At 41.9% G+C, this 8683-nt stretch overlaps 1 protein-coding gene across 3 annotated transcripts in view; it reads right to left on the reverse strand.

Annotated features, from left to right (window-relative positions):
- Acox3 (acyl-CoA oxidase 3, pristanoyl) overlaps positions 1 to 8683 on the reverse strand; it is a 54198-nt gene that overhangs the window by 43765 nt on the left and 1750 nt on the right.

Consider the following 8683-nt stretch of genomic DNA (forward strand, 5'->3'; position numbering starts at 1 on the left):
TTGAAGGAATTAAAAATGGAAATAGAAGCAATCAAGAAAGAACACATGGAAACAACCCTGGATATAGAAAACCAAAAGAAGAGACAAGGAGCTGTAGATACAAGCTTCACCAACAGAATACAAGAGATGGAAGAGAGAATCTCAGGAGCAGAAGATTCCATAGAAATCATTGACTCAACTGTCAAAGATAATGTAAAGCAGAAAAAGCTACTGGTCCAAAACATACAGGAAATCCAGGACTCAATGAGAAGATCAAACCTAAAGATAATAGGTATAGAAGAGAGTGAAGACTCCCAGCTCAAAGGACCAGTAAATATCTTCAACAAAATCATAGAAGAAAACTTCCCTAACCTAAAAAAAGAGATACCCATAGACATACAAGAAGCCTACAGAACTCCAAATAGATTGGACCAGAAAAGAAACACCTCCCGTCACATAATTGTCAAAACACCAAACGCACAAAATAAAGAAAGAATATTAAAAGCAGTAAGGGAAAAAGGTCAAGTAACATATAAAGGCAGACCTATCAGAATCACACCAGACTTCTCGCCAGAAACTATGAAGGCCAGAAGATCCTGGACTGATGTCAAACAGACCCTAAGAGAACACAAATGCCAGCCCAGGTTACTGTATCCTGCAAAACTCTCAATTAACATAGATGGAGAAACCAAGATATTCCATGACAAAACCAAATTTACACAATATCTTTCTACAAATCCAGCACTACAAAGGATAATAAATGGTAAAGCCCAACATAAGGAGGCAAGCTATACCCTAGAAGAAGCAAGAAACTAATCGTCTTGGCAACAAAACAAAGAGAGTGAAAGCACACAAACATAACCTCACATCCAAATATGAATATAACGGGAAGCAATAATCACTATTCCTTAATATCTCTCAACATCAATGGCCTCAACTCCCCAATAAAAAGAAATAGATTAACAAACTGGATACACAACGAGGACCCTGCATTCTGCTGCCTACAGGAAACACACCTCAGAGACAAAGACAGACACTACCTCAGAGTGAAAGGCTGGAAAACAACTTTCCAAGCAAATGGTCAGAAGAAGCAAGCTGGAGTAGCCATTCTAATATCAAATAAAATCAATTTTCAACTAAAAGTCATCAAAAAAGATAAGGAAGGACACTTCATATTCATCAAAGGAAAAATCCACCAAGATGAACTCTCAATCCTAAATATCTATGCCCCAAATACAAGGGCACCTACATACGTAAGAGAAACCTTACTAAAGCTCAAAACACACATTGTACCTCACACAATAATAGTGGGAGATTTCAACACCCCACTCTCATCAATGGACAGATCATGGAAACAGAAATTAAACAGTGATGTCGACAGACTAAGAGAAGTCATGAGCCAAATGGACTTAACGGATATTTATAGAACATTCTATCCTAAAGCAAAAGGATATACCTTCTTCTCAGCTCCTCATGGTACTTTCTCCAAAATTGACCATATAATTGGTCAAAAAATGGGCCTCAACAGGTACAGAAAGATAGAAATAATCCCATGCATGCTATCGGACCACCACGGCCTAAAACTGGTCTTCAATAACAATAAGGGAAGAATGCCCACATATACGTGGAAATTGAACAATGTTCTACTCAATGATAATCTGATCAAGGAAGAAATAAAGAAAGAAATTAAAAACTTTTTAGAATTTAATGAAAATGAAGGTACAACATACCCAAACTTATGGGACACAATGAAAGCTGTGCTAAGAGGAAAACTCATAGCGCTGAGTGCCTGCAGAAAGAAACAGGAAAGAGCATATGTCAGCAGCTTGACAGCACACCTAAAAGCTCTAGAACAAAAAGAAGCAAATACACGCAGGAGGAGTAGAAGGCAGGAAATAATCAAACTCAGAGCTGAAATCAACCAAGTAGAAACAAAAAGGACCATAGAAAGAATCAACAGAACCAAAAGTTGGTTCTCTGAGAAAATCAACAAGATAGATAAACCCTTAGCCAGACTAACGAGAGGACACAGAGAGTGCGTCCAAATTAACAAAATCAGAAACGAAAAGAGAGACATAACTACAGATTCAGAGGAAATTCAAAAAATCATCAGATCTTACTATAAAAACCTATATTCAACAAAACTTGAAAATCTTCAGGAAATGGACAATTTCCTAGACAGATACCAGGTATCGAAGTTAAATCAGGAACAGATAAACCAGTTAAACAGCCCCATAACTCCTAAGGAAATAGAAGCAGTCATTAAAGGTCTCCCAACCAAAAAGAGCCCAGGTCCAGACGGGTTTAGTGCAGAATTCTATCAAACCTTCATAGAAGACCTCATACCAATATTATCCAAACTATTCCACAAAATTGAAACAGATGGATCACTACCGAATACCTTCTACGAAGCCACAATTACTCTTATACCTAAACCACACAAAGACACAACAAAGAAAGAGAACTTCAGACCAATTTCCCTTATGAATATCGACGCAAAAATACTCAACAAAATTCTGGCAAACCGAATCCAAGAGCACATCAAAACAATCATCCACCATGATCAAGTAGGCTTCATCCCAGGCATGCAGGGATGGTTTAATATACGGAAAACCATCAACGTGATCCATTATATAAACAAACTGAAAGAACAGAACCACATGATCATTTCATTAGATGCTGAGAAAGCATTTGACAAAATTCAACACCCCTTCATGATAAAAGTCCTGGAAAGAATAGGAATTCAAGGCCCATACCTAAACATAGTAAAAGCCATATACAGCAAACCAGTTGCTAACATTAAACTAAATGGAGAGAAACTTGAAGCAATCCCACTAAAATCAGGGACTAGACAAGGCTGCCCACTCTCTCCCTACTTATTCAATATAGTTCTTGAAGTTCTAGCCAGAGCAATCAGACAACAAAAGGAGATCAAGGGGATACAGATCGGAAAAGAAGAGGTCAAAATATCACTATTGGCGGGTGATATGATAGTATATTTAAGTGATCCCAAAAGTTCCACCAGAGAACTACTAAAGCTGATAAACAACTTCAGCAAAGTGGCTGGGTATAAAATTAACTCAAATAAATCAGTTGCCTTCCTCTATACAAAAGAGAAACAAGCCGAGAAAGAAATTAGGGAGACGACACCCTTCATAATAGACCCAAATAATATAAAGTACCTCGGTGTGACTTTAACCAAGCAAGTAAAAGATCTGTACAATAAGAACTTCAAGACACTGAGGAAAGAAATTGAAGAAGACCTCAGAAGATAGAAAGATCTCCCATGCTCATGGATTGGCAGGATTAATATAGTAAAAATGGCCATTTTACCAAAAGCAATCTACAGATTCAATGCAATCCCCATCAAAATACCAATCCAATTCTTCAAAGAGTTAGACAGAACAATTTGCAAATTCATCTGGAATAACAAAAAACCCAGGATAGCTAAAGCTATCCTCAACAATAAAAGGACTTCAGGGGGAATCACTATCCCTGAACTCAAGCAGTATTACAGAGCAATAGTGATAAAAACTGCATGGTATTGGTACAGAGACAGACAGATAGACCAATGGAATAGAATTGAAGACCCAGAAATGAACCCACACACCTATGGTCACTTGATTTTTGACAAAGGAGCCAAAACCATCCAATGGAAAAAAGATAGCATTTTCAGCAAATGGTGCTGGTTCAACTGGAGGTCAACATGTAGAAGAATGCAGATCGATCCATGCTTATCACCCTGTACAAAGCTTAAGTCCAAGTGGATCAAGGACCTCCACATCAAACCAGACACACTCAAACTAATAGAAGAAAAACTAGGGAAGCATCTGGACCACATGGGCACTGGAAAAAATTTCCTGAACAAAACACCAATGGCTTACGCTCTAAGATCAAGAATCGACAAATGGGATCTCATAAAACTGCAAAGCTTCTGTAAGGCAAAGGACACTGTGGTTAGGACAAAACGGCAACCAACAGATTGGGAAAAGATCTTTACCAATCCTACAACAGATAGAGGCCTTATATCCAAAATATACAAAGAACTCAAGAAGTTAGACCGCAGGGAAACAAATAACCCTATTAAAAAATGGGGTTCAGAGCTAAACAAAGAATTCACAGCTGAGGAATGCCAAATGGCTGAGAAACACCTAAAGAAATGTTCAACATCTTTAGTCATAAGGGAAATGCAAATCAAAACAACCCTGAGATTTCACCTCACACCAGTGAGAATGGCTAAGATCAAAAACTCAGGTGACAGCAGATGCTGGCGAGGATGTGGAGAAAGAGGAACACTCCTCCATTGTTGGTGGGATTGCAGACTGGTACAACCATTCTGGAAATCAGTCTGGAGGTTCCTCAGAAAATTGGACATTGAACTGCCTGAGGATCCATCTATACCTCTCTTGGGCATATACCCAAAAGATGCCTCAACATATAAAAGAGACACGTGCTCCACTGTGTTCATTGCAGCCTTATTTATAATAGCCAGAAACTGGAAAGAACCCAGATGCCCTTCAACAGAGGAATGGATACAGAAAATGTGGTACATCTACACAATGGAATATTACTTAGCTATCAAAAACAACGAGTTTATGAAATTCGTAGGCAAATGGTTGGAACTGGAAAATATCATCCTGAGTGAGCTAACCCAATCACAGAAAGACATATATGGTATGCACTCATTGATAAGTGGCTATTAGCCCAAATGCTTGAATTACCCTAGATCCCTAGAACAAACGAAACTCAAGACAGATGATCAAAATGTGAATGCTTCACTCCTTCTTTAAATGAGGAAAAAGAATACCCTTGGCAGGGAAGGGAGAGGCAAAGATTAAAACAGAGACTGAAGGAACACCCATTCAGAGCCTGCCCCACATGTGGCCCATACACATACAGCCACCCAATTAGACAAGATGGATGAAGCAAAGAAGTGCAGACCGACAGGAGCCGGATGTAGATCGCTCCTGAGAGACACAGCCAGAATACAGCAAATACAGAGGCGAATGCCAGCAGCAAACCACTGAACTGAGAATAGGTCCCCCGTTGAAGGAATCAGAGAAAGAAATGGAAGAGCTTGAAGGGGCTTGAGACCCCATATGTACAACAATGTCAAGCAACCAGAGCTTCCAGGGACTAAGCCACTACCTAAAGACTATACATGGACTGACCCTGGACTCTGACCCCATAGGTAGCAATGAATATCCTAGTAAGAGCACCAGTGGAAGGGGAAGCCCTGGGTCCTGCTAAGACTGAACCCCCAGTGAACTAGACTATGGGGGGGAGGGCGGCAATGGGGGGAGGGTTGGGAGGGGAATACCCATAAGGAAGGGGGAGGGGGAGGGGGATATTTGCCCGGAAACCGGGAAAGGGAATAACACTCGAAATGTATATAAGAAATACTCAAGTTAATTAAAAAAAAAAAAAAAAGAATGGCTGGGCACTCACTCTGACAACCAAGAAGTCCTACGAGACCTTCCCCAGCTCTACGCCACAGGTTGTCCCCACAGAAACATGAGCCACTAAATCCAAGGCTCCTGCACACACACAAAACTGGGAGCAAGGGCTCAAAGCAACAGAAGGACAACAGACAAAAACTCCAGGGGCAAAAACTATGTCCTTATAAAGAATGACGGGACTGGAAAACGTCCACCATCTGCTCCCAGGAAAGAGAAAGTCCAGATTCTGATCAGGATACAGAGGGGACATCGGCACCCATCGCAAACCAGAGGGACTAAAGGAATATACACATGAGAGTTAGCCCAGAGGCAGTAAGCAGAAAAGGACCATGAGGGAAACTACCAGTTACCCACATATGCTACAGTGGAAAAGGACTCCAAGTAAAAGGGAATGTAAGGGTTAGAAGAATGAAGCCAGAGCTGGAGCCACAGCCCAGTGTTTAAAAGTGCTCACTGCTCTAGCAGAGGATACAGATTGGGTTACCAGCACCCACATATTGGCTTATACGTGTCTCCAGTTCCAGGGGGTCTAAAACTCTGGACCTCCTTGGGTTCCTGCACACATGCGGCACATAGACATACATGCAACCACACATGCAAAATTAAACATTTAAACAAACAATGAAGCTACCACCATGGAGGGCAGAGACACAAATGCCTTATACTGGGTTTGAGACAGCCACATGACTTGTGAGAGGCCAGAAGGCTCTAAGAAGCAAGGCCAGTGACAGGGACCAGTAGGAAGAGACTTTTTTCCCTTGGGGAAACAGGACCAGGCACTGTTGCTTGCTACAAATTCTTGCTTCTAACACAATGCTTCTAATGCTGACAATTATAACTGACTGCACTGGGAGTAAGAATGGCTTCTAACAGTCTGACTTAGAGTTATACTGCTGCGAGCAGACACCATGACCAAGGCAAGTCTTATAAAGGACCACATTTAATTGGGGCTGGTTTACAGGTTCAGAGGTTCAGTCCATTATCATCAAGGTGGGAGCATGGCAGCGTCCAGACAGTCATGGTGCAGGCAGAGCTGAAAGTCCTACCTCTTCATCTGAAGGCTGCTACTGGAAGACTGACTGCCAGGCAGCTAGGATGAGGGTCTTAAGCCCACACCCACAGGGATACACCTACTCCAACAAGGCCACACCTCCTAGTGCCACACATACAAACCATCGCACAATCCTTCCCCAGTTTAAGATATTCAAGACCATACTATAGACCAATGGTTCTCAACCTGTGGGTCTCAAACCCTTTGGGAATCAAAACAACCCTTTCACAAGGGTCTCCTAAGATAACCGGAAAACAGAGATATTTACATTATGACTCATAGCAGTAGCAAAATTACAGTTATGAAAATAAGGTTATGGTTGGGGGTCACCACAACCTGAGAAACTGTATTAAAGGGTCATAGCATTTGGAAGGTTGAGAACCACTGCTCTAGACAGATAACCAAATGTTGGCACCTGTGAGAAGAGCGATTAATTTAATTAATAGCATTTGGAACACCTTCAAGGTCAAAATGAGCTACCTGACTTAATCAGCCTTCTGGCAAAACCAGCCAATAACCGATGGCTGGCAGATAAGACCAACAACTAACAAGCAATTCTCAAACATGAGCAATGGGGGCTGTGCCCATCTAAATGGGTAAGGCAGCACACGAACAGCCTCAGGCAAGCCAATCAACACAGAAGCCTTCACCTTCTGGGATGGTCAAACCTTACAACGTGACTATAAACTTATCTGTGTGTAGCTGAGGTTATTTCCAGAAAGCTTTAACTGACAGAAGACCCAAGTTAAACATGAGAACATCATCCCATGGGCTGCGGGGGAAGGGCTGGCAAGATGGCTAAGCCCTAACGGCTCTTGCTGTCAAGCTTGAAGACCTGGGTTCAATTCCAGGGGCCCCATATAGTGGAGGGCAAGAATCAACTCTCCCAGTTTGTTCTATGACACTCCCCACTACATGCATGTGATGACATGAATAAGTCTCTGCCCCAGAGGATAAATGGATAAAACAGAATTTTTAAAAAGTTTAAGGGGGGGGGTGGGTGCAACACAGTCCAGCAGGTAGAAATGCTAGCCATCAAGGCTTATGCACAGAAATTGATCTACATGCATGTTAAGTGAGGGCTGACCCTGACAAGATGCCCTCTGGCTGTATACACACACACACACACACACACGCGCGCGCGCGCACACATACATACATACTCACACATACATACACACATGTGCACGTGTGTGTGTGCCTATGCATACATGTACACGCATTGGGCTAAAACAAAGTTTCCTTAAGTCATTTCTGTCAAGTATTTTGTCACAGCAACAAGAATAGTAACTAGTGCCCCCATATTTCTTTTTTAAAAATATATTTATGGGGCTGGAGAGATGGCTCAGTGGTTAAGATCCCTGGCTGCTCTAGGAGAGGACCTAGGTTTGATTCTCAGCCCCCACATAACAGCTCACAGCTCCAGTTCCAGAGGATGCCACGTTTTCTGTAGGCATTGCACCCACAGGAATATATATATATAATATTATATATAATGCAGGTAAACACACATAAAATAAGCATATATATGATATATATCATATATATATAAATCATATGAATATGTATCATATACAAGGCACGGACTATACACCATAATCAAAACACTCCTGGGAACGAGGCAGGAGGATCGGGCATTACAGGCCAGCCTTGGTCACCTAGTGAGTCCAAGGTCAGGCTGAAGGACATGAGACCCTGAGAAGGAAAGGACCCCTTGTACATGTTGTCACTCGCTTCTTAATTAGCATGCCACAATGATTCGTTGAGAAGAAACCACTTTTCTGACAACTGTGGCAAGGACAAGGTTCTCACATATACAGAAATCACCTCCTGGTGGCACAGATCCATGGGTACAAACCAGACCAATCGAACTCTTAGAAGACAGAGGAGAAGCTAACCTCTGTGACTTTAGATTTGCAAAATCACTTCTGATAAGGCCTGTTAGTTACTGTGAATCTCCATTACCAGCCTCACTACATCTATAAACAACTAAAGTGCAAGCCTCTGGTCACTCCCATGAAAGATTTTCTTGTTCAGATCAGTGGAAGCAGGAAAAGCTCCTCTGATAGAGCCTGCCTCCCAGACAAAAGGAAACAGAAGGAAACTTTGCTTTTTGCCTGCTGGCTCTCACTCTCACCAGCAAGTTCATCTACTCTGTTGCTGCGGCACTCCTCCTGCCCAGTATCAGAACCGC

This window comes from Rattus norvegicus, chromosome 14, assembly GCF_021556685.1.
Source record: "Rattus norvegicus strain SHRSP/BbbUtx chromosome 14, alternate assembly SHRSP_T2T, whole genome shotgun sequence".
Classification (NCBI taxonomy): Eukaryota; Metazoa; Chordata; class Mammalia; order Rodentia; family Muridae; genus Rattus; species Rattus norvegicus.